The following is a 27,197-nucleotide window of genomic DNA, read 5'->3' as shown; positions in this document are numbered from 1 at the left end:
TCTATTATTCATAACAAATTGAAAAACCACTTATGGATATTAAAATTATTTTCCAAATAAAAATTGAGTCTGACTCAACGTGAAACAAAAATAAAATCTTCTGAGAGATTATTGTTTACTAGGACACATTATTATATGACTCTTGGCACAAAAAACAAAAGCTAAAAGAAAAAATATCCTTTTTCATATCAAAAAAACCCAGCATCTCAATGAATGAGACTATTCTCTTGCTAATGGTAATTTTATGACTACATTAACTTTACTGACAACCTCAGATCTCTAAAGTAACAGAATAGAATTATTGTCTTTCCTAAATCAGTGAATTGGTTGACTACAATCACAAATATTCCCTGAAGGAAGCTGAACACTAGCATGGAATCCATCTAGCCAAGTGGGTACATGTTCACCACTTTGCAGATAATAAAATAAACGAATGATATCTCCTTTTCTGCTGGGTAGAATCCTGGAGAATAATATCTAGAATTATTATAGGTTTAGTGTAGTTTTAGTGTTGGTTTGGTGTAGGCTTAGTTCTTGTGACCATAAAATTATCAAGTTAGGGTCCTTTGCACTGGCACACTACAGCTAATGCAAGGGTCTGAAAATGCCCCAACGAAAGTTCCTCATTTGCTTTATAATGTGCAGACCCAGAGGGTACAGACAGCTGATAAGTGCCCAGGGAAAGCCTTATTCACAAAGAACAAAAATGGCTCTAAATAATGGCTCAATTTATCTGTAATTTGGACATCTCTTTAGGATAATGTATGATCCAACCATTGATGAAGTTCATGCTAAGAAGGAATTTAGTCTCAAAAATAGGGAAATGGCATTTAGTCTTTTACGATAGGAATGCTACTTCTTGATTTAATACTAGAAGGAAGTACAGGAAATTGAAAAATAATCAGCCAAGAACATTACTAACTGCTTTATATGCATGGTCTATTGTGACTTCTAAAGTTTTTGAGACAGATATCATCAACTACAAGGCATCACTATGAAAATAGGGGTTCAGATAGATTCTTTAACTTGTGACGGCATCATATTTCATTATGTTGTAATCTGGCTTCATCGAAGTATAACTAGTGTGACCAGGCTCAGAAAAGTCCCCCAATTGGGGTTTAATACTCTGTGGTTGCTGTCTTGAGATTCTTAGTCATTTTATTTTTGTATTTATATGCCATCTCCATATTTAGCTTCTGTCTGCCCTGGGGGTGGGGTTGGGTTTGCGGGGGGTCTTGGGGGTAAGGGTCCTTTGCCATTGCGAGGCATTTTCCTTTTGCCTTGAGCTCCACAAGTTATGTAGCCAGCCCTGAGCAGAGTTACGCTTCAAATCCAGTTCTGCCTAACACCAAGAACCTCTGGAGCAGGAACCAAGATGTATGGTCCAGAACGAAAATCAATTTTCTAGGCTTAGAGAAGTACGGAGAAAATGGCATTGAATTTGGAGTTCAAACACCTATCAATAATTCCAGATACATAATTTACATTTTGTAGCTCTCTGGGCAAGACACTTAAGCTTTCTAAACTGAGGCATCCATAGACTTTCTGTAAAGGGTCAGATATTAAATATTTTCAACTTTGCAGGACATATGGTCTCTGTTGCAACTACTTAACTCTACCATTGCAGCATAAAAGCAACCACATAAAATACCTAAACAAATGAGCATGGCTGTTTTCTAGTAAAACCTTATTCATGGACACTGACATTTGAATTTCCTATAATTTTTATGTGTCATAAAATATTACCAACCTTTTGATTTTTAAAACAATTTTGAAATGTAAAAACCCTTCCTAGCACCAGGGATATAGAAAAATAGGCAGCAGGATGGATTTGGTCCTGCAGGTTATACTTTGCAGACTTCTGGTCTAAGCTATTGTTTTTCATTCATTCATATATCCATTCACCACTGTTCAAAGTGTGTTTATAACTGGACTAGGCATTAGGGATCAAAAGACATGGATTTGTATGATCTAGACCTTGAAGTTCTTAAGCTCCACCTCATGTTGACTTTCCCAGGCCTAAACAAACAAGTGAAAACAGACTAATGGGAAATAGCTTGGGAAAAAAAGAGAACTAAGTCTTTCCTAAAATAACATCGCTTTTTAAGTCCCAAATTGTTTTCATTTTTAATATATGTATATATTCACATTTATATGAGTATTTATATGAGTATTTGTGTGCATATATACACATATACACACATACATACACATAAACATACACATGTATTATGCATACCTTATGTGTATATATACATATGTGAATACACACACAGTATCTTACAATTCTGAATTAGAGATCCAATCACATTGCATGTATAGTATAGTGATTAGAGGAATCCAACTTGGGTTTTATATCCAAATATATCATCCCTGTCCTAGAAATACAACCACTGAAATAAATTACAAACCGTACTATCAGATAGTTTGCAACAGTTAGGAATACTCATCCTATTAAGTAGTTTCTTGCCATATATAACACAAAATGTGCACCTGAGTTGAGCAGCCAATCTATATATTTTTTGAAGATACAACAAGATAATTTTTCTTTAAAGACAATCAGAAGTGAACTTGTAAGCTCTAATTACAAAGTTATTGAAAATGGAAGTCAATACTTTGTCAGAGTAAAAAGCTAAGAATCTTTGTGCAAGTCTCAATTACGTAAAAATATAAGAAGGACTTAAAAAAAAGGGCTTTATAGGCCGGGCACGTTGTGGCTTATGCCTGTAATCCCAGCAGTTTGGGAGGCCAAGCTAGGAGGATTGCTTGAGGGTGGGAGGACTGCTTGAGGCTAGGAGTTTGAGACCAGCCTAGGCAATATAGTGAAACCCTAGCTCTACATAAAATTTTTAAAAAATTAGCCAGGTGTGGTAGCTACTTGGGAGGCTGAGTCAGGAGGATCCCTTGAGCCCAGGAATTTGAGGCTGCAGCTAGCTACAATCATGCCACTACACTCCAGCTGGGCAATACAGCAAGACCCTGTCCCTATTTTTTTAAGTGCTTTATAAATACGGTATGGGGTCAACTGAGTTTCTTGTTGAAACAGTATACTGTTTCCCTGGTTCCAGCTCACAGGTTCTGACCCAAAAGGTCAGGAATGAGGCCAAGAAATCTGCATTTTTTTAAACAAGTAGATTAAGTTATTTTGATATAGCAAGCTCAAGGACAACACTTGGGAAATGGCTTTAAAAGAAAAATAGTTAAGGTTTTCAATTTTTATATTTCCCTAGTTCCAGTTTGGAGGGATACTTAAGGGAAGCAGAAGTCTCTTCACCCTGTATGCCTTTATCTAGAAACACTTCCCAAAGGAAGCAGAGTCTGCCAGTGGAAACAATGACAATATTGCAAGCAGATTTGGGGCCAGAAGAAAACACTGCTGAGAAAAACAGTGTTATCCTTTGCAGCTTAAAAATTCTAAACAAGAGGCAAAAATCTCTCATATGCAGCTTTTCCTTGACAGCTGGAGAAAGGTATTGTTAAGACCCTCAGACCTTAAAGGACCTTTGAGTAAGGAAAAGGTGATTTCAAGACACTTAAGTCCTGTTACACCAATCTGAATACAAAAGCAAACAAAACAACAGATGGAACAAAACTTGGCAAATATTTTCTCTATCTATCTACTTACTATCCAGAGGCTTTTCATTCCTGGAACTCTTGATAAAAGTTTCAGATAACTCAAATGTAACTTTCAAACATTATTTTGTTAGTAATATGTAATCTTGATAATGTCAAATGTGAAAGAAACTCTGTGGCTGTCTGACAATGACACAGCTTGATTCTCTCCAAGAGGCCAAAGTTTTGGTCTGTATTCAAGAATTCATTGTGAACTAGTAACTGTGATGAACAATTCTTACAAGAAGGGATATTCTGGCCGGGCGCGGTGGCTCACGCCTGTAATCCCTGCACTTTGGGAGGCTGAGGTGGGCGGACTGCCTGAGCTCAGGAGTTTGTGACCAGCCTGGGCAACAGGGTGAAACCCCGTCTCTACTAAAACACAAAAAATTAGCCGGGTGTGGCGGTGTGCGCCTGTAGTCCCAGCTACTCGGGAGGCTGAGGCAAGAGAATTGCTTCAACCCGGGAGGCCGAGGTTGCAGTGAGCCGAGATAAGGCCACCGCACTCCAGCCTGGGCGACAGAGCAAGACTCCATCTCAAAAAAAAAAAAAAAAAAAAGAAGGGATATTCTTATATGTGTGTTTGTGTGTATAATGCATATTATACATTACATATAATTAATTATTTCTACTATCACATTAATTTAGTGACGAAGTACTTTTATAAATTCTCTTTGCCTTTGACAATACTTTCAAGACACATGGAAGATACGGATTTTAGCTTTAGTTACTCAATGCGAGTTCTCTTTTAGCTTCTAGGCAGGTGGCACAGTATAGTGGTTATGAACACAGGCTCTTGGCATTAGAGAGCTTGAAATTCTTATCACCTGTGTGATAAGTAATTTAATCTTACTAATTCTGTTTCCTTATGGGGATGAAACTAGTACCTATCATACTGTTAACAGGAATAATAGTGCATGGCAATGATTTTAGTACCACTTCACGCAGTTGTGAAGATTACAATAATCCCTTAAGTTTCAAAAAGTTAGCAATGTGGCTCATGAAAATATAAAATAAACATGTGTCAAAGATATTACATCAATTTCTTAATTAACGAATAAACCAATCAGACGGCAAGGCTGATTCAAAGAGCATTTTGAAGATCTGAATATTTATAGGCCTTTTGAGACAATATTAGTATAAGATTTCTGGGATAATAATCTATAGCACTGAAGTTTGTTTTTCTTCTGGAGAGAAATAATTTGTATCTGTGGGCCAGGCACCGTGGCTCACGCCTGTAATCCCAGCACTTTGGGAGGCCGAGGCAGGTGGATCACGAGGTCAGGAGATCGAGACCATCCTGGCTAACATGGTGAAACCCCGTCTCTACTAAAAATACAAAAAATTAGCTGGGTGTGGTGGCGGGCGCCTGTAGTCCCAGCTACTCAGGAGGCTGAGGCAGGAGAATGGCGTGAAGCCGGGAGGCGGAGCTTGCAGTGAGCCGAGATTGCGCCACTGCCCTCCAGCCTGGGCGACAGAGTGAGACTCCGTCTCAAAATAATAATAATAATAATTTCTTAATATCTTTTAAAGTACAAAGACCCTACTAAAGTTAGTTACTAATGTTTGCATTGTTATTTATTTTGTAGACCAAAATATTTTGTTCACCTTGATTAGATTATTACTTCTTTGGAGCATGATGTTTGTCCATCATACTAGCAAATTCTTCTCATATATATAAGAATATTTAAAGGGTTATTTAGGGTATACTTAGACCCCACACTACCAGGAGCCAGAAAAATAGCTATGAATTTACCACATCCATAGATTGATTCATTGATTATTTTTTCATTTATCAACTATTAATTCAGTGTCAGACTCAGAGGATATTGCACTGAGTAGGACACAGTCCCTTCTTTCATGGAACTCCACATAATATTATTTATATGTTGTATTTACTTAAAACTAATTTCTACTTCAAATATCAATACATGTGTCTCTAAGCAATGTTTATGAACATTGCTTAGAGAAAGAACTCATTGTAAAATATTTTTCAGTAATACTGATTTTCACCTAGGAACTTCTTTACTTGACTTTAAATATCTAGGGCAAGTCCACCTGTCTCTTAATGCAAGATACAGGTGGCGAAACAATGTTGGTGTTCACAGTTAGAGCTCTCTAATTCTACACATTTTTTTTCTAAAACATCCAAAATATTTTTCTGTGTGTAAAAATATAAAGTAACCAAGATTCAGTGAGATGTTGCTAAATGCACTTTAATGAGATCTTCTCAAATCCATTTTGCTGCCACTAATTTCAAGATACTTATTTTTTCAATAAAGGATTATTTCCATAGATTGCATGAGAGAAATCATGAGAAATTAGTGTCTTCATGATGATAAACCAGAGCACAGGAAAATGAGATAGTGAATAATGAAGTGATATCATTATAATACCTAGTTTTATGGCATGACCAAGAATATTCCTATGATTCTGAAAATGTATCAGTGTGCCTATGCTGATGGACTAACCACTACTTCATGTTTCAGTGAGTCCATACACATGAGTATTTTTTTCAGTATTAAAAATATACTGCTTGGAGGAATTTACACACAATGCATAGATTTCATTTTATGTCACGGTTATGAGGAAAACTGTTCTACCTTTTACACCAGAATGATATAATACCAGGACACGTACATTTTTGCACACAATTTCAAGGGACTTATAGACTCTCTAGAATCATATCCAGGTGAAGCAAATATGTCACAAAAAGACTGTGTCAACAGTAAATATTTAACTACCCAAGAAGATTTTGTTTTTATGTTCTACCAAATTATTTTCAAAATAAAAATTCATTTCAAATGAAATAATAGGACTCAATTTATTTTGTAAATAAGACTAGAAAATGCTTAAATTAGGGAAATACTATTGTATATATCACACTAAAGACTAAGGATAAAAAATTTTAAACAAGCGAAAGTGATTAGTCAGTTTTTAAAGATCATATTTATGCTTCTGTTGCAAATATTAATTACTGGCTCTAATTGAGCATATCAGTAATCTATGATGTACTTACAAATTGTATACACCTTTGATTACATAACAGGGTAAATTACAAGGATAAATTATGTCTTTTATTTTATTAAGTAACATCATTATTTTTACAAATTTCCTTTTCTAAAGGAAGACCTATATATTATCTCCATGAGCATAAAAGTGTGTTTTGCATGAGTGGCTGGTTCACTTGAAGCAAAAAAGAGTAGTTAATAACATGTTTGGTGAGTGGAACACAAGTGCGCAAACAGATGAAAAGCTCCTTAAGTCCCTTAGGACAGTGTGAATATACAAATGCAGTTAGAGAGATCCCTAAGGAAGGGGGGAATCCCAGAGGAATGACCGTGAAGGTGAGTGGTCCGACTGCCTTCTCATGAATGGGGAGGCTTTCTCCTCTGCCAAATTTGGAGGACTTGGATTTCAGTGTTTTAAGGAAGATCACAGCTTTTCAGGCACACTCTGCATATCGCATGTGCTTCATTTGACAGTCTCCAACTGGATTTCAGATTCTGCTTGTTACATACAAATGTAGAATATTACTTATCTTTAAACGATAATAAATGAAACTGATTTTTTAAAGAAATTGGTGGATAATTTTCATGAAGCCACCCAACAATATCAGAGTCTGGAGACCAAACTGAGGTGCAGCAAACAGGCAGAAGGACATGTCTTTGGTTCTTTTCTCTTTGAAAAGGCTCATCACTCAACCAGGAGGTAAAATAAAGATAACCCAACACAGCAACAGCCATGGAAGTCTCCTTCACAGCCTCACAAATAAAGCACAGGACAGATCTTTTTTTTTTTTAACTTTTTTTTTTTTTGGTATGCTGACTTTGCCACATTAAATTTTAAAAAATTACTTGTCCAACCTAGAAATGAACCACATGTCAGCAAGTGGTTTTCTGTTGATGAAAAGCACCTGACAAATCCAGGAAGGAAAGGGAAACATTTCTTTGTTTTGTTATTGGGAAGGGATGGATTTGGTAAAGTATGACATAGTTCTAGCACTGTTTCATCCAGAAGGTTGAATTAAATATATTAATCTACATTTTCAAGTAACAATAGAACAGGTGATCTTTTTCAGAAAATCCACACGCTCAAAAGTGTTTTGTATTTAGTTCTGTCTTAGAACGTCATTGCTATTATAAAACTAAAATGAAGATATATTTCATTTAAAATGTTCAAGGGTTAGACATGAAATTTGTGGTTGATTCAAGTGCTCAGGTTTCTGATTTCACTCTTTCTGGCTACTCTACTCAGTGCCTAATTTACTGCTGATCAGCAATTCTTCCTTGGGTGAGGTGTCAAATAAAAAGTGATAAAATCCACACAAATTAATTCTTAGCTCTAAGCAATGTTAGGAGCTCATTGGGAACAAAGGTTGAATGTGCTCTTTAAAGTAAAATTTTGAATTACCTGTAGCTCCCAATTTTCCATTCTCTGTTGTTGTGAATAATTAAAAGTTGTATTTATACTTAAACTGAATTTGTTAGAAAATTCCTTTTAAAGTAAGAAAAAGAGGCTAAAAACATGAGCCTAATTTTTTTTAGTGCTTAACTAATCGAACTTGAATGACACTCCCAGTTCATGTTATGCCAGGAAATAGAAGTTCCTCATTTTGTCAGTTACAAAGTGGGTTTTTGAAAGTTCTCATCTACCAACTGAAGAGTGCAGAGACATGCTATAAAGTACCAGACTTTTTGAGAAATGGAACAGAATTTATAAAAAGATCTTATAATAAAGTAAATAATACAAACACATCACAGATATGGGAGAGAACAATACAACTACCCTCCCCTACCCAGATGGAACTATAGAACTCTTCAAACCTAGTGTAGATCTACCATAGAGTAGGCTGACTTGCTACATATTTAAATATTTTGCTCTCTCTGGCCCTTACCTGAGTGATGAAGATCTTGTGCAGGTAGCCAGAGAAGTTCACTAAGTTACCCCAGGAGAGAAGGGTACATTTCCTGTGAATGTGTGGTGCCATTTTTCCTAGTTGTACTGAAACTACGCTACAACAGCTGAACGCCAGTTATTCCTATATCACTTCACCCTTTTCCAATCAAGGAGGTTTTCTCTCAGGACCATCACGATAGGGCTATGTTTTTTGGCACCAACTTGCAATATAAAGGAACTTAAGAATAGAATGTGTGTGTATTTTGAAGGTTATTAAATTTTGCTTGATTGCTTTCCAATTCGTTTATTTACAAAACTGGAAAAATATGATTAATTTTTCTAAGGATTTTTTAAACAAAGGCTTTAGAATTTCTCAACTTTGAAATCTCAATTACAGAATGCTATTTTCATGCAAATGAGAGAAGCATACATACTGCAGTTTTCTTCTAGGTTTTAAAGTCTTGGTGTTTAGAATTATATAAAAATAGTGCTTGCGTAAAAATTACACTTGTTTATGACACAGGATACAAAATGGTAGCACAGTTTGACAAAGAAAATTCAGATAATAATGTGACTGCCTGGGAAAGGAAAAAAAATTAAGTAAGTTGATAAGGGCATTGAAAATAATTATACTGTAAGTGGGAGCTGAACAATGACAACACATGGACACAGGGAGGGGAACAGCACACACCAGGGCCTGTTGGGTGTTGTGGGGAGAAGGGAGGAAACTTAGAGGACGGGTCAACAGGTGCAGCAAACCACTGTGGCACACATTCACCTATGTAATGAACCTGCATGTTCTGCACATGTGTCCTGGAGCTTAAAGTAAAAAAAAAAAAACCATAAATAAAGAAAATAATGATAGAGGTGGCTCAAACCTGTAATTCCCACACTTTGGGAGGCTGAGGCTGGCAGATGACTTGAGCTCAGGAGTTTGAGACCAGCCTGGGCAACATGGCGAAAACCTGTCTCTACAAAAAATATATAAATTAGCCGGGCATGGTGGCCCACGCTTGTAGTCCCAGCTACTTGGGAGGCTGAGGTGGGAGGATCTAGTTGCAGTGATCCAAGAGAACACCACTGCACTCCAGCCTGAGTGACAGAGTGAGACCCTGTCTCCAAAATAATAATAATAATGATGATAGCAACACCTTCCATTATCTACTATTTGTGGACTTTCAAGCACATTCTAGGTGCTGTGGTACTGTTCTCCATTCAAGGAATTTACACAGTAGTAGGTAAGACAAATAGTACCAATATGGCAAGATACAGGCTTAAAGAGATGTTATCGAAGTGCACCGCAGGGATAGGAACACTAAGCTGGAAAACACCTACTTTCTGAGATAAAGCAAAGGTTGGCAATGCTTTATAGAGAAGCTGATCTGAGAATAATGGGCGTTTACAGGACGTATAAGCAGGGAAAAGCATTCTGATTGGAGAGGCTGGCTATGGAAAGTACAGAGGATTGAAAAACATGGACTTTATGAGAAAACCAAGCAGGCAAAAAGAATGAGTGGCAGAGCTGATTTCATAAAAATATGCAAGGGTAGAGTAGAAAAAGCTATGAAATATTTATTTTTGCTTGTAACCTAGGGGAAGTCAATCACTGATGTATGAGCAAGAAAACAGCACGGAGAGAAACAGTTTCCAGCTATTATAGAAAGAGGATTTGCAGAAGCGTTGATCAAACAGGTTCCCTGAGACAGAATATGGTCTCATCCAGGTTCTCTAATACTGTTTGAGAAATAAAGATATCCTTGGTCCCCAAATGATAGCAGGACAGGAGAACTAGGAAAGCATGCAGAGTTTCTGCAGACAGGTTCTGGTACCATCGATGGTGCCTAGAAGTGGCAGGAGAATGCAAGAAGGAAATTATCCTCTAGTGAGCATTCAAAACATTACAGCAAATATTTTTTAATACACATGATCTTATTTAGTCTTCACAACAATCCTATGAAATATGAATTATTATTTCAAAGTAAAACATAGTTAAACTGAGTTCCAGAGAGGTGAACTTATCCAGTATTACACCACTGATAGAGGTGGTGGTATGCCCCTGAAACGGGATCTAAAACCCTGCCTGTCTGTCTGGTATCACAACTTACACTCTTTCTGTAGAATCTCCTGTCTCAAGTGGTACCTCTGTCGTTGGGTATATAGCAGCAAGACAACCATTTTGCTTTCAGGGAGAAGGCTTTGTGACATGATTCTAAGTTAATTCCTCTCTGGTTTTATGGGAAAGTGGTGGCAGCGTTAGAAGCCAGGCGAGTGCGACTCTGTGAGACTAAAATGGGTCAATTTTTAAAGGAAGCCATGGTACTAATGAAAAGAGCATAAATCCCAGAAATATTTTGTATGATGAATTGAGAAGATATAGTGACCAATTGGATATATGAAATGAAGGAGAGCCAGGCATTAAGGAATGACTCTTCTGGCATGAGAGACTGGAGGAAGAACCATCAAACAACATACAGAATATAGAAGGGGAAACAAGCACCAGGTAAATGTGACATGAAAGCAACAATACATATTTTAGTGATTATTAGACTTAGGAGAGAGAAGTCAGGGATTTTACAACCACACATTTCATATATTTGTGGTAATTAATATATTTCAGGCTCAGGCAAACTACAATATAAAGGGCTATAAAACTCATCATCGGTGAGGTCAGGACAGCTCTGAGGACGATTATTCGGGATCATTTAAATATATCATACACAACTGTAAGTTCTGAAACAGACACTACTCTTGTGATGGGAAGGATGCAAATCACATTTGAGAGTCCATTTATTATAGCCGTTGTCTGAAAAGTTGTTAGGGCAAATAAGACATTACAAAGAGTAGGAAAACAGATTTATTGCTATGACATATTTTTATGTGCTTTGACTATTGCACAATTTGAAATAATTGGCATAATAATACTTCTTATAATCACTATTATCAAGTCTGAATATCATTTTTAGCTATGGGAAGAAAGACACAAAATCTGTTCATCAGTGTAAAAATTCAGAAGCTAGAGAGGGGTGGCTGGAAAAAATGAAAAATTCAAAATGGAAACAAAAACATTTTCTTTTGCCTTATTTTGGGAGCTTTCATACTTATAGAATTATCTTGAGTTGAAAGCAGAATTTTATTATTTATTTGAATTAATTTGGTAATTTTTGACTCTTTGAAGTCAAAAGTAATTCCAAGAATGTATTTCATAAAGAAATAATGTGCTTGTGAAAGCACACCTATACACATGTCCCAGTCCAGGACACTGATGGTCATGTGCAGCTGTCAATCTCATTCCCATCAATTCTAGGTCTGTTTCATTCAGGGATTCATATTATGGGTATCAATTCATTCTTTCATTCACAAGGTTTATTGAGTGCTTACAATAATTGTGCTAGGCACTATTCCAGTCCACTATATTGACTTGAGAATAAAACTGAAAACAATATTTTCCTAATAGAGAGAGAAACATAAATTAACAGAGAAACAGAATTTCTAGGAGGGATAATGCGCTATGAAGACCGATAAGTAAAAAAGGCCTGTTTTACATAAACAAGCTTGAAATACTGGCCAGGGATCCAATCATGTCGCATTTTAAAGGGCATCATTAGGGATATGTATTGGAGTAGGACGCATGGGACTTGCTGATGGGTTGGACAAAAGTAAGACCCCCACATTTTTGGTCTAAGCAACCAAGGTATAGTAGGACTATAATAGGAAAGATTTGTGGAGGAACAAGTTTAGATGGAACATCAAAAAGTTAATTTAGTACATATCTATTTTGAATCATTGAGTAGACATACAAGGAGAGATTTATAGCTCTTTGATATCTAAGTAAGAAATCATAGGGGATTCAGGGCTGGGATAAAGATCTGGGAGACCTCTGCATATGTTAGCTTTTTTTGTTGTTTTTTTTTGTTTTTTTTTTGAGACGGAGTCTCACCCTGTCGCCAGGCTGGAGTGCAGTGGCGCGATCTTGGCTCACTGCAAACTCCGCCTCCCGGGTTCAAGCGATTCTCCTGCCTCAGCCTCCCGAGTAGCTGGGACTACAGGCGTGCCACCACGCCCAGCTAATTTTTGTATTTTTAGTAGAGACCGGGTTTCACCATGTTAGCCAGGATGGTCTCCATCTCTTGACCTCGTGATCCGCCCGCATCGGCCTCCCAAAAGTGCTGAAGTTACAGGCATGAACCACCGTGCCTGGCCTGTTTTTGTTTTTGTTTTAAAGCCTGTAATCCCAGCACTTTGGGAGGCTGAGGAGGATGGATCACTAGAGCTCAGGAGTTCGAGACCAGCCTTGGCTGGGCATGGTGGTGCATGCCTGATGCCTGTAGTTCCAGCTACTAGGGAGGCTGAGGTGGGAGGATCACTTGATCTTGGGAGGTGGAAGCTGCAATGAGCTGTGACTGTGCCACTGCACCCCAGCCTGGGTGAAAGCATGAGACCATATCTCACAAAAAAAAAAATATGGGACCAGTTGAGAAAACCTGAGTGGAGATATGGGTAAAGAAGGGAAGAGAGCTGAAGATGTATTCCTAAAGTGTTCCAACATCTAGAGGTCTTGAAAAGGAAGATGAACTACAAAGTAGACTTTGCAGGGGCAAGAGCATCTTGAGTCAGTAACTGTTGATATTCTCCATCACAACTGAGAATTAGTGTACTTGGAAAATAAAAACTTTTAAAAAAGAATACTAAGGAGAATGGGTACCATTGAGATTTTCAAAATCTAATGTATAGAATTATAAATTAATATAAACTGTTACAACATTTGCAATAGACAGTACATTACTGCCATCCATTTAATTAAAACATCATTTATTAAATATATGCTTTCAGCTTTGTGACAGTAGTTTACATGATATATGTCATGCTGTCTCTTAAAAATATTAAAATCCATATATATGACAAGTGACTATCCTATGGTTGCATTAATCTTCTAAATAATAGTGCGCATTTATATAAAACTTAAAATTTTACAAAACATTCTTTGACTAACCCAGACAACTGTGTAAGATTGGGAAGGTAAATATTATTGTCACCATTTTCCTAACAAGCACTCTGGATTCAGAGAGGCTAATTGATATGAATAATATTATCCAGCTAGGAGCTAGCAGATCTGTGACCTGAATAAAGATATTAGGGCTCCTAATCCATTGCTGTTCCCAAGAGTAACATTTATTATGTTGTTTCATTTCTTATGTACACATATAATCGGAGGCAACACGTATGGCTTGTGCAGGTTGTGTATCACATGGATAAGCTATGAATGGTCCCCTCAGACTGGGCAGTAAGCAACCTGAGCAAAATAAGCAGTAGTTGTTCTTAAAAATCATACTTTGCCTCAAATAAACTCTGAAGCCTGGAGATGTAAGAGTTAAAACTAGTCTGTTATCCCACTAAGGATAGTTATCACCCTGCCAAATTATATAAAAGAAAACATTAAATTTTCCAAATCATTATTATAATTGAGAAGATGGTTAAATATAAAATCTGCAGGTTTTTATGATTTAGTATTTTATGTCTACCTTTCATTTTTCTATAAGCATTTTTCTTAATTCATTTTTTCTTTGATTTATGTTCACTCACCCATATGTTCTCTTAACACCATCTCCAAGTCTCCACCCTATTTTCCTCCAATAGGCTTCTGGACCCATCCTTCCTTTCACCTTGAAACACTATTGGCCATTAGTGAACCAATGATAGTGGCTCTGGCCTTTCCTGGAAGCAGGAGTCATATGGACTTTCATCCCTCCAGTGTCCATTTTGCATTATGTTCTTTGATTTACCACATTTTTTTTCACTAATTGTCAATTTATTTTTCTTCGTGGTTTAAAGCTGGGAATGCTTACCATATTGTGGTAGATTGAATTGTGGGTTTTCATCACCATTTTGCCTCCTCATGTTCCTGTTCTTTTGAGAAGTTCATGAAAGGCTCACAGTCCAATTCATTCTCTCCCAAACTCCTCCTTAAAAAAGAAAAGAATAAAACAAATCATTTCTTTTCTCTTCTCCTGAAATTTTCCCAGCCATAATATACCCTGGCTGATCTGCTCAAACAATTGTTACCTTTCTTTTCCCCTCTCTGACCACTAACCACTTTTGAAATAAAATATCTGGTTTAGAAGTCAAGAAAAGAAAAAACGTCTTTTTTGGGGGGAGATGAAGATCAGCTGTAATAGCTGCATTATGAAATGCATACTAAATGAGAATATTTGGCTTCTTCCTTTTGTAATTAACATTTATTACTATCTACTAGATATTTGATTAAAGAATACATTAGATAATTGGAATTAAATTTAACTATGACATTTGGGACAGTGGTTTCACTGACAAGCTCCTTATGACACTATCATCCCCGACACAGGGGAGCAGGAACAGTGTTATCAAATAACTAAAAAGTCAATCGCTAATATTTTGGGATTTGAGGGATGATGGAAATATATCTAGAAGGTAAGGGACATCACAATATCAACATCACGAGCATTTTAATATAAAATAAGCTAACGACATGCTACTTTCTATGCTTTGTGGGATTAAAAGTAGGGTATCATAAGATGAAGACTGGATATAAAAGATAGGTTCAGTTTCTCATGAGAAGACAAAAACTAAAGCAAACCGATGACGCTGGCCTTTTCTATTTCATAGAGTAGATATGAGTATCAATGCAGATAAGGTTCTTGGAAGTACTTTGGAAAATAAAAGATTCATATAAAAATGTAACATGGATTTCTGAAATTCTTTACAGGGGCTTTCAATTAAAAAACAGTGCAGAAAAACTTATGGATCTTAGAATCTAAACAACATATTTAATTTAATTTAAACAATCTCTGTGCACCAAAAATATACATCATTCATTATTTAGTATTTTTAGGTAGAAGTAAAATCTTGAATAAAGCACAACTGGTACGAAATATCAAATATTACCAAAGGATTGGTTTATTCATTGGCAATTCTATTATTTGTTGTCTAAATCAGTTAGAAAATCAATTACTACCTTCAGTTGAAAGATAGTTGATTTGACACATTCAAGAATGCTTACTGACTGACTTTTGATTTAGTCATATTTAGTACCACTCAAGACAAATTTTAATTTGATTTACCTGAGTTAATAGTCATGCAGAACTTTACAAAACATAAATAAGGTTATAAATGCCATTGTTACATGAATCTATAAATCTTAGCCACTTTATTTTATGTTCATTCCTTCCCCTTTAAGAAAGAAAACTGGTAATGCTAATTATAATAAATTTATTAAATTGATTTTAATATATACTCTCAAGTACTTGAGAGCATATCAACTCTCAAATTTATTAAAATTTACCTTTTAAATTTAAAGAATGTGAAGATATTTTATGAAGTGCTATTGAATAATTATTCTAAAACTTTTTAGCATATATCCAAATGACTAATTACATCTTTGATGGTATGTAACTATCCTGTTTCATATTTCTTGACATCTTGATGTCATATTGGGCATAAATCATGTTAAAATGGGTCATGATTCCAGGAGACCAAGTTATTGGAATCTTTACTCGTATCTGTTCTTTTATCTCTGCTCATCATGTTTTAGGATTTAGACTTGTTCATTATTATTATCTTTTGAATTTGGGTTAAAGTGTTTCTATTCCTCCAAAAGAAATTCACATATCTACACAGAAATATAAAAAGCAGAATATTAAAATTAAGAATTTAACTTATATATAGCATTATAATAACCTTGAAAATAGGCCCAATAATTTTAAGAGTTAAATTGTTCACATTTACTATTTAACTTTTTTCTCATTGTACTTAAATAGTTTGTAGTTTGTCAACAGTAATCATAAATTTTTGGTTGAAAAACTAATTGAGTCTCATTTTGGGAAATTTATAATATATAAAAATATTTTTGCTCCCATTAGCTAATATTCTTTTATCTTATATGCATTTTAAAACTTTATAACCTTATATATTGGCATGATGGAGATACCGGTCAGTTATAAAGTTTGTTCATTAATAAATAATTCACATATTCCAATTTCAATTCTTTATACAACTTGCTGAATGTCAGCATATGTATGAATGTGGAAAATAAGCAGAAAAATTATTTTTAAAAAAGGCATAGCATAATGATGATATCCAAAGACTTTTTTAAAAAAAGGCAAGAGAGAAAATAAAACTGAGAATTTAGTTAACATGAGATAATTTACTAGTATTCTTCCAGGATCCCAGAAGATTCAAACACGCAAACTAGATGAAAAATAAAACTGCCCTCTAAAAATAAGTCAAAAGATAAAACAACCAGAATAAATATGTAAAATATTCAAAGTTAAGCAAAAAAAAAAAAAAAATCTTATTGTGTAACAATGGGATTTGTATACCAAAAACACAAATACCCATATGTGTGTCTGGTTGTGGGGAAATGAAAACAACCATGAAAATTCATAGTGACAATTGGTAAAATTATTTTAAATAGAACCTTGGCAGTATCCAGTGCATCCCCCCAAATTACTGATAGTGTGACCAGTAATCTTATTGCTGATACTAAACATGCAGAGATAATTTAAATGAAGTAAAACAGTGTGCACATGAGATAAGTCACTGAACTGTGTTTCACAGTGAAAAACTGGGAGTAAGCTTTCTCTGTTGTTCTGTATATAATAGGATATTTCAGGGTATTTTTTCTATTTCCTGGAATTTTAGGCCAAAGCTGAAGACACAGGGGAACAAGTATGCAATATATGTTTATTAAACCAGCAGTAAGGTGCTAGTTGTTGAGGATGGTCAAATTCCTGCAGAGCTTAAGGAGTAGATTCTAAGTTACCCAGCTATACCATACTCTACCTCCAACACCTGGGACTAGGGTGAGGCAAATGAGAGGTCTAGGATGCAAAGTTAAAGAAGCACTTGCCCAACCCTGAGTGAGTGCCTTCATAAATTTTGTGCTCTACGCTTCTTTCCCATTGGACAAGCGTTTGGCCTCTAAACTTGATAAGATATACCTGTGGATGGGTAAACAGGGGAAAGCATAATTTGAGAGAAGCAAGGCTAAGGAAATAGAGGACAGGGGTCTGAGAAGAGAGGGGCAGTGGAGGAGCCTATCCACCTACTGTTTGGCATGGCAGGACTGCAGGTCTCTTGTGGATCAAGCGCACACCTAGGATGACATTTCGGTTTGAGCCATCATCTTCCATCATTTCTACTGCTCCCCAGATTTTTCTGCTGCTGGAGATGCCTCACTTTGCAAGTAGCTTTCTTGGTGCAGTACTTGGCAGGATGGCTTAAATAGAGGTATGTTTTAGGTTTTTCAATTGACATAGGAAATATGCAACCCTGCTGTGCCAAACAGTGGGCCTGAAGCTGCTCCACTGTCACCCTTCCTTTATGCGCATTCCCTTGTGCACCTATTATTTTTAAAACTCTCTGGTCTCTATGTTGATTTGTATCAATAATGTAAATGCTAGAAAAAACTTGAAGCTTTTGTCATATATATGGATGTATTTAGCACAGCTCTTTGCAGGTTGTATGATTCATTCTGAGGGCTGCTTTACATCTTAGCCAAAGTCTCTTTGCTGAGAGCTTCTTCAACAAGATGCAAATAGTATGTGCAGAATCCCCAAAGTTAAACTGTTTGTATAATTCATTAAAACAACCAAGGATAAATTACAATAACTCTTGTTTTTATTAAATCTTAAAACTGTAGAGTGCCATTTCTGAAGATTATCAGTTTCCACAGAATTTGTACTTGTCAATTCCATCTTTGATGAAAAATATTTCTCTACTGACTCTCCTGAATTTGATAGAGCTGTGCTTCATATAGCATAACTTCATCAATAACATGAGCAATAGTACTGAGGTGGCATCGGCAAACCAATAAATGATGAAAACTTTGCCATACAGTTACAACATCTCAGTAGTCTTACCATTTGTCTACTTTAACTTCTTAAATTTAAACTTCCTTTATGTCACTTGGAGTAAAGGCATCTAAAAGATTGCTCACAACAGCAATAAAGTCACATTTCAGCTATGCATCTCATTTGTAAAATTTAAGTTTGCAGTATTGCCAAAAGTGTTGGTTAGTTCATATTCAAAACAACGACAAAATGCCAGAGCACTCAGTAATGCAACAAGTGTAGTATTCCCGACTGTTTTAATGTTTTGCTGGCTAAAATGCATACCATTCTATGTAGGAATTTTGCAATGGGGATGGTAAGAACTGTTGCTTGACTTTTCTAATTGAGTATCAACTTTGTATTGCTTCTGATCATGTTTATTACCATTCAGAAAAGTTATTATCACTATCAAAGATGCATGGTATTGACTGTTTTTGTATAATGATATATTGCACACTATATAGAGATGTACTTATCATCTTTCAATAATTTAAAATCTAAGAAAACAATAATGATGTAGACTAAGATGATTTAAAATGCATTGTCAAATGGAGTATCTGTCTCCCCCATGATAGCATTCAAGTATGGGGCTACCAAATCAGCAAAGTTGATACTTTTTCCACACACTGATAAATACAAGAATTAATAAAGATAGGAAATCCAGTAACATTTCATTTTTATTTGTGGGATATCTTGTGTGTGCACTCACACGTGCATGTGTGGCTATCTGAAACTTTAGTAAAACTGTAAGCTCATAACATTCAAATTGGTGTATTTTTCTATACATAATACCTTACATTTATAAATACCTTTGTAACCAGCATTCTTATTTTGATACCAAAATATTCTGAGATTTTAAAGGGGGGGCCATAATTATTACATCCATTTTTCAGGTAACTAAACAAAAACACAAAAAAGTTTAGAGACTTGACCAAGATGGTATTACTAATAAGAAAATCAGGTAGTATTAGTTCATTGAACTTTCATTTGCTAGTTAAACATGCATTTGCTGATTATGTTAACCTTATTTTAGTCACTAGTCACTACGTACAGAAGGATTAAAGGCATGTTCTTTGCTCATTCAGACTGAAGGTGGGGGAGATATTTTTTAGACATAAACTATACGTACATATAGTAAGTTCAATTGCAAATTTATACAAATAAGAGCTGTAAAATCCCAGTAAATTAAATAGCAATTTCTGTAGACACTCTAGGTAGATTTTAATGAGAATGTGATTGTTAAGTGCTTCTGAGTTGAGAAAATCAGAACGGTAAATTAATCTGGTCTAGAGGTAAAGTTGGAAATGCACATGGAGCCAGATTGTAAAGAATGTTTACATCAGGTTAAGAATATTTGATTTTTTACTCTTTTACCCATTTGCTTTTTGCCACTTCCTGTTGACCTCCAAGTACTACCAAAACAAAAAACAGACAAACTAACAAATTCTATAAAACATAGAAAGAATGCTTAAAATGTAAAAAAAGTCAGGAGAGCACTGCTATAGAAACTAATTAAAAATATTTCAAGAAATAGTTTCTGTAAGTCATGGTCAAATGCTGCCAAGTGATAAGACAGGATGAGGGCTGAAGATTGTTTTGCGGATTTATCAATTTGGAGGTTACTGAAGATTTCGGTAAGAACACTCCAAAGAGAATGATATTTAGCCACTCAATTAAGCCCCTCTTCTTGCATAGAATTGTGTTTGGAAACTTAGTTCTTTCCTTAATCACATTTTCCTGTCATGTTTCAAATTTGCTCAAGGTTCACTTCTCTGCAAATGAAACTGAAAAATGAATCTAAACTAGTGCATTTCATGAGAATAGATGGATTAATTTATCCCTCAATGAAAACTTGCATTTAATAATTGCCTAGATAACTTTTGTTTCACATACCAGAAAAGGCAAAAGCCCCTTCACTGATGTGCTGCAAAGAGGGAGATGAGTGAAATGCTGGGAGCTGGGTGTCACTTTTGTTTTTAGAAGGAATGCTACTAAGACATTACCATATGCTATATGAAGAATAAGCCATTGGCATCTATAGTAATCAATAGCTTCTAAATTTGCCTTCAGTGTAAAGTAAGGCAGGAATTTTAATTTGCTAATGTCAAATAACTGCAGGAACTTACACTTTCCATCATGTTACTTCCCTTGTCAAAAACTTTCAATGTTTCTTGAGTGATAAATTGTATAACCTTAGATCATCAATGTAAACTGATCATCAGTTCCCTCTTCTATAAAAATGGCATGATGCTTTCTTTCTAGTATCATTTGGGAATTAAATAAAAACATAAATAAAGCCGTTAATACAGTGTATGCATCTTCAAATATGGTAATTACATAGGAAATAAAAGACAAATCCATAGGCTCATTTGGTAACCTAGTACCAAGCTAGTACACTTCCTGATACTACCATAAGCTTACTTTGCATTTGGAATATATTAAGCTACTTACCTTTTAATTAAACATTAATCTTTTCGACTTCTGTATCAGTTCATCTATATATATATTTGATTCACCCACAATGTTCTAAATCTGACCATCTTCATCCATTAAAACACTGCAGACACTATTTTTAAAGTCAGGTTTTTAAATCACCCCTGTTTATTATAGCCCAAAGTTATTTTCTTTCATGAATTCCCATGACACATCATTCCTGCCTTTTACAGAATCGTATTTTTGTAGCAAATACCATAGGTTGGTCCACTCAATACCCCTTCCACATTCCTTGACTTCCTTTTCCTGAACCACAGAGGCTACAAAATAATAAGTGACAAAATCAGGTCATGAAGATTATCCATGTGTCATTGCCCATAGCTTTTTAAATTGTGTCAAAGATGGAAAGGAAAATGAATGTTGGTACTGACTTCCTCCTTTGGTGCCTTCATTTCTCACGAACTCTCCCTCCTATATAAGAGTAATTTTCAAGTAGCTATGTAGGTATACTAACAATTAGAGCCATATCATTCCCTTACTAATTATAATTCATATTCTGACTTCAATTTAGTATTTTCTATTGAGTAAGGACAGCTAGAAGGAAACAAGTAGTATAGAAGCTGGAAGAAAAATAATAATTCCTAATCTATATCTATATAGATCTATATCTATATCTATAGATCTATATAGATCTGGTATATAGAATGTATCTATATACCAGGTACATTCATGTTTATTGTCTTTATTGTGTCTTTCACTCATTTTAAGATGTTTGCTGAATAGTTCCAATTTTGCAGAATTTTACAGATGGATAATTGAAGCCTTAATATTTGGAATCTAAAAAGATTGAACGCAAAGGAACAGAGTAGAATGTTGGTTACCAGGGGCTGGAGAATGATAGTTGGTCATAGATTACAAAAATATGAGTTGGATAAGAGGAATAAGTTCAAGAGCTCTATTGTATAACATGGTGACAATAGTTAATAACAATCTATTCTATACTTGAAAATTGCTAAGAGAGATTTTAAGAGTTCTTAACACAAATGAATATTATATGAGGTAATACATATGTTTATTAGCTTGATGTAGCCATTCCATAATGTATACATATTTCATGTTGCACACCATAAATATATACAATTTTTGTCCATTAAAAATAAATAAATGAAATAAATTAAGACAGATAAAGTAGGTAATTTTGTTTAAATCATACACTAGGTTATGATGCTGGGATTCAAATCTGTGAGTTTTTGATTTTATGATCTCAATCATTTTCAATTTTACCACATTGCCTCATCGTTACTTTAAATGTGAAAGTGCATACCACGAGGCACAAGACACCCTTTACCTTTACCAATTAGGTCTTATATAGCCTTATATAGCCTAGTAACCACTTTTAAAAATGCTATAAAGATTATCCCAGTGGCTTTCTGGTGTGTTAGTCTGTTTAGCAGTGCTGTAAAAATCTGCACAAGACTGGGTAATTTGTTAAAAAGAAAAAAAAAGAGGTTTAATTGATTCATAGTTCCACATGTATCCTATATGGTGACAGGCGAGAGAGCATATGAAGGAGGAACTGTCAAACACGTATAAAACCATCAGATCTGATGAGAACTCACTATCATGTGAACAGCATGGGGGAACCACCCCCATAATCCAATCACCTACCTCTCTCGACATGTGAGTATTACTGGTCCCTCTCGACATGTGGAGATTCCAATTTGAGATGAGATTTGAGTGGGGACACAGAGCCAAACAATATCATTCTGCCCCTGGCCCTTCCCAAATCTCATGTCTTTTCATATTTCAAAACCAGTCATGCCTTCCCAACAGTCCCCCAAAGTCTTAACTCATTTCAGCATTAACTCAAAAGTCCACAGTCCAAAGTCTCATCTGAGACAAGGCAAGTCCCTTCTACCTACGAACTTGTAAAATCAAAAGCAAGTTAGTTACTTTCAAGATATAATGGGGATACAGGCATTGGATAAATGCTCCCATTCCAAATGGTGGAAATTGGCCAAAACAAAGGGCCTACAGGCCCCATACAAGTCCGAAATCCAGTAGGTAGTCATTAAATCTTAAAGCTCCAAAATAATGTCTTTTGACTCCACGTCTCAAATACAGGGCACGCTGATGCAAGGGATGGGCTTCCACAGCCTTAGGCAGCTCCTTCACAGGCTGATATTGAATGCCTGTGGCTTTTCCAGGCACACAGTGCAAGTTGTTAGTGGATCTACCATTTTGGGGTCTGCAGGATGGTGACCCTCTTCTCACAACTTCACTAGGCAGTGATCAGTGGGGACTCTGTGTGGGGGCTCTGACCCCACATTTCCCTTCCACATTGCCCTAGCAAAGATTCTCTATGAGGGCCCTACCCCTGCAGCAGACTTCTGCCTGGACAATCAGGCATTGCTATAAATCCTCTGAAATATAGGTGGAGGTTCCCAAACCTCAATTCTTGACTCTGCACACGCAGGCCCAACACCATGTAGAAGCCACCAAAGCTCGGGGCTTGCACCCTCTGAAGCAACTGCCTAAGCTGTACTTTGGTCCCTTTTAGCCACAGCTGGAGCTGGAGCAGCTGGGACACAGGACACCAAGTCCTGAGTCTGCAAAGAGCAGAGTGGCCCTGGGCCAGGCCCAAGAAACCATTTTTCCCTCCTAGGTCTCTAGACCTGTGATTGTAGGGGCTGCCACCAAGATCTCTGACATGGAGATATTTTCCCCATTGTCTTGATGATTAACATTCAGCTCCTCATTACTTATGCAAATGTCTGCAGCAGGTTGAATTTATTCTCAGAAAATGGGTTTTTCTTTTCTATTGCATCCCCAGGCTGCAAATTTTCCAAACGTTTATGCTGTGCTTCCCTTTTAAACATAAGTTCCTATTTCATATCCTCTCTCTCAAGTTCAAAGTTCCACAGATCCTTAGGACAGGGGCAAAATTCCACCAGTCTCTTTGCTAAAGCATAGCAAGCGTGAGCTTTGCTCCTCTTCCCAAGAAGTTCCTCATCTCCATCTGAGACCACCTCAGCCTGGACTTCATTGTCCATATCACTATCAGCATGTTGGTCAAAACCATTAAATAATCCTAGGAAGATCGAATTTTTCCCTCATCTTCCTGTCTTCTGAGCCCTCCAAACTCTATCAACCTCTGCCTATTACCCAGTTCCAAAGTTGCTTCCATGTTTTCTGTATCTTTCTAGCAGTACCCTTCTCTTTGTACTAATTAACTGCATTAGTCCATTTTCACATTGCTATAAAGGACTGCCCAAGACTGGGTAATTTATAGGTTTAATTGACTCACAGTTCTGCATGGCTAGGGAGGCCTCAGGAAACATACAATCATGGCAGAAGGGGAAGCAAGCATTTCTTACATGGTGGCAGGTGAGAGTGCATATGAAAGACAAACTATCAAATACTTATAAAGCCATCAGATCTCATCAGAGCTCACTCACTATCATGAGAACAACATGTGGGAAACTACCTCCATGATCCAAACACCTCCCTGTCTCCACACATGGGCATTACAATTCAAGATGAGATTTGAGTAGGGCAACAGAGCCAAACCATATCATTTGGAGATGACTTTCACTGGCTCGTGAGAATCACTGGGCATATTTCTTCCTGACTCTGTGTTCAGTGACTTCATGAAGATAGCTTGAAATTGATCACGTTGGGAATATTTACACTACGGAAATTGGCAAACTTCATGAATCAGGGCTTTTCCTCTTTCTCCTCAAGCTGTTTTTTTAAACATTTACCAGAACACCACTAGTCAAAACACTTTTATTTGGAATCCTTCAAAACATCTTTTCATAATTTTAACATTAATACTTTTCTTTTGCTATTATATACATTTCAGAGCTGTTTCATTTATTGACATTTGAGAAATCATTGTCATATCCTTTATGTTTCAAAGACGTCCCGCTATTAAAAATAAAGCCCATTAATTTCAATTTTTCCCTATTTACTCCTAGATCTTCTTTGCTGTTTTTTAAAATTGCAATTTCTATGTGCAGTCTTGCCAGGAACTATCACATTGAAGTAGTTTGAGTGTTTGTCTGTAGGGAGGCTTTTTCTTTTTAACAATAGAATTCCACTGAATGACCTGGAAATAAATGAACTGCAAGGGCAGATCTATGGTAAATCATTCAGAGGAACTAGTGAGCCAGACTGTTGGATAATCTCCAATTTTGCCACTACGGTTCATATATAATTTTAAGTGTTTCCTATATGAGAATCCAAGAAGTATGAATTAAAGAGCCTTTCTGAACTAAGGGAAGAAACAAATTAATAAATTATCTGAAATCAGGATTACTTACTAGTACTTACTATATGGCCTATTGGCATATAAAAACAAAGTCAAGTTATCTGGGGAATAGCAATAGAAAGTTTTAATATTCTAAGCTTATAAGAGCTGATAGAAGATCTATCTCAGATGAGTTCCATGTCAGTGTATACACATACTGGTCAAATGCTTCTTAAAATTAACTCCTGTGCAAAGTAACTGTGTTTTCTTCTTCACATGAAATATAAACTGTGTCAAAGCCACAAGTTGGGGAACATACATATTTTCAAGATTGCATGTAGTTCCTCATCTACCTGAGTTCATATTGAAATAATTTATAAACCAGTAAAAGAGGAAACAACTGAGCCATTTTTAGAAAATGACTAGTGATACCAACATCTTCCTGGCCAAAGTTTCAGGAATTTCCACTGAAATAGTGTGATTCAGTTTGATGGAAGCCACAGAGGATGGAAATATAACAATATTAAATTTCACCTCCTTCAAAAAAGCTATCTATCTAGAAGGTAAATAAAGATAATGCTGGCTGATTCAGTCTGTCACACCCTGAGTGAATGGGTCAAAGAAAGGCATCAAAAGAAAGTGTGGGGAGAAATGGAAGTCATTTCTAGGCCTACTGTCTGCTTGGAAACTTGGGAAAAACGCCGACATCCAGAAATGTGTGATTTGGCCAAGCATAAAATTAGGCAGTGCTAAAGTTTATTATAGTAAAGACAGCAACATCAAATGGAATGAACAATGACATTTCTGATGAAGGAAGTTTCTTTTGGGACTGTTTGTTCCTTCCACTTCCTGTCAGGCTGTAAGATCTGGAAATGATAAGGAATTCAAAGCATGACCTACATCAGTTTCTAGCAGAATCCATATAAACTCCATTTGGCTAAAAGTTAAAATTGAATAAACATGTGTTTTCTCCAAAAGAAGAAATAAATCAAGAAATTATTCATCAATAAAAAAAGACAATGACAAAAGACAAAGGAATGACAAAAGAAAAAATAAAACACTGAAACTTGTTTGATCAGGTAAAATGGAACCTGATATTTATGGTAGCTAATTAAAAAATAAGGTGAGTTCATCTACTGAAAGGAAAAAAATAACCAGATTATGTATCCAGATTGGGTAAAAAATATTTAATAATATTTTGCTTTTAAGAAAAATTCAATAAAATGACTCAGGCCCACAAACTTTAGGCAAACTTAAAGAAAGGAAAAATAATAAGGCTAACATTAGGCAAGATGAATTTAATAAAATAAAGTAAATTTCACATAGAAAGATCAGACAATCATATATTTTTAAGTGCCCCCAAATCAAACACCATAACATAAAAATAAGCGTAAGATGGTTAACTCCAATGGAAGATAGACAAATGCGATTATAGAGGGAGACTTTAGTGCATCTCTAGCAATCAGATACAATAACATAAGAATATGGAATGCTGAATATAATGCTGTATTATTAGTGTAGTATCCAGTATGTAATTTGCTGTTTGTCAAATGTACAGTGGAACTTATCACAAATTAAATGCATGTAAATCAAAAAAGAAAAGCTTAGTTAAGTTTGTCAATTAGAAATCATGCTAGCTACATTTTCTAGACAAAATGTAATATTAAAACTATGCATCAGATGAAAATATTTAAACACAAAAACTCCAAATATTCCTGTTTGAAATAGCTTCTTAAAAATAATTTTTTGAGTCAAAGAAGGACCCTTAATTGAATGATACACTATTTGGTTTGCACGATTAAGAGCGATTTATAATAATTCAAATGGACTATCTCTCTAAATATAATTATATGCTATTATTTAGTACATGAAGCAGACAAAATATTGCTAAGGAAAAATTTTTAGATTAAAAATATTTTCTATTATTTTATATTGACTATTTTAAATAGTCAAGAAAATCAAATAAAAATCTATTCATATTAATAAGAATTAAGTAAATTAAATAGATAAAAGGTAAATGAATAAAAATATGTAAACTAGCCAAAATCAAAAGGAAATGTAATAATATGTTAGGAACCAAAACAAGTCTCAATGAACTTTTAAAAATAGAAACCATATAAAATATTTTCTCAGACTAC

General features: G+C 35.6%; 1 protein-coding gene across 3 annotated transcripts in view; it reads right to left on the bottom strand.

Moving 5' to 3' along the window:
- The window catches only part of HTR1F (5-hydroxytryptamine receptor 1F), a 204,491-nt gene that overhangs the window by 161,279 nt on the left and 16,015 nt on the right, over positions 1-27,197 (bottom strand). For all 3 annotated transcript variants that reach the window (XM_024244975.3, XM_024244974.3, XM_024244972.3), the window contains exon 2: positions 14,355-14,471. The gene's annotated coding sequence lies outside the window, so the exon portion shown is untranslated. The remainder of the gene's footprint in view (positions 1-14,354; positions 14,472-27,197) is intronic.

This window comes from Pongo abelii, chromosome 2 (assembly GCF_028885655.2).
Source record: "Pongo abelii isolate AG06213 chromosome 2, NHGRI_mPonAbe1-v2.0_pri, whole genome shotgun sequence".
Lineage (NCBI taxonomy): Eukaryota > Metazoa > Chordata > Mammalia > Primates > Hominidae > Pongo > Pongo abelii.
This window is presented reverse-complemented; position numbering and strand designations above follow the sequence as displayed.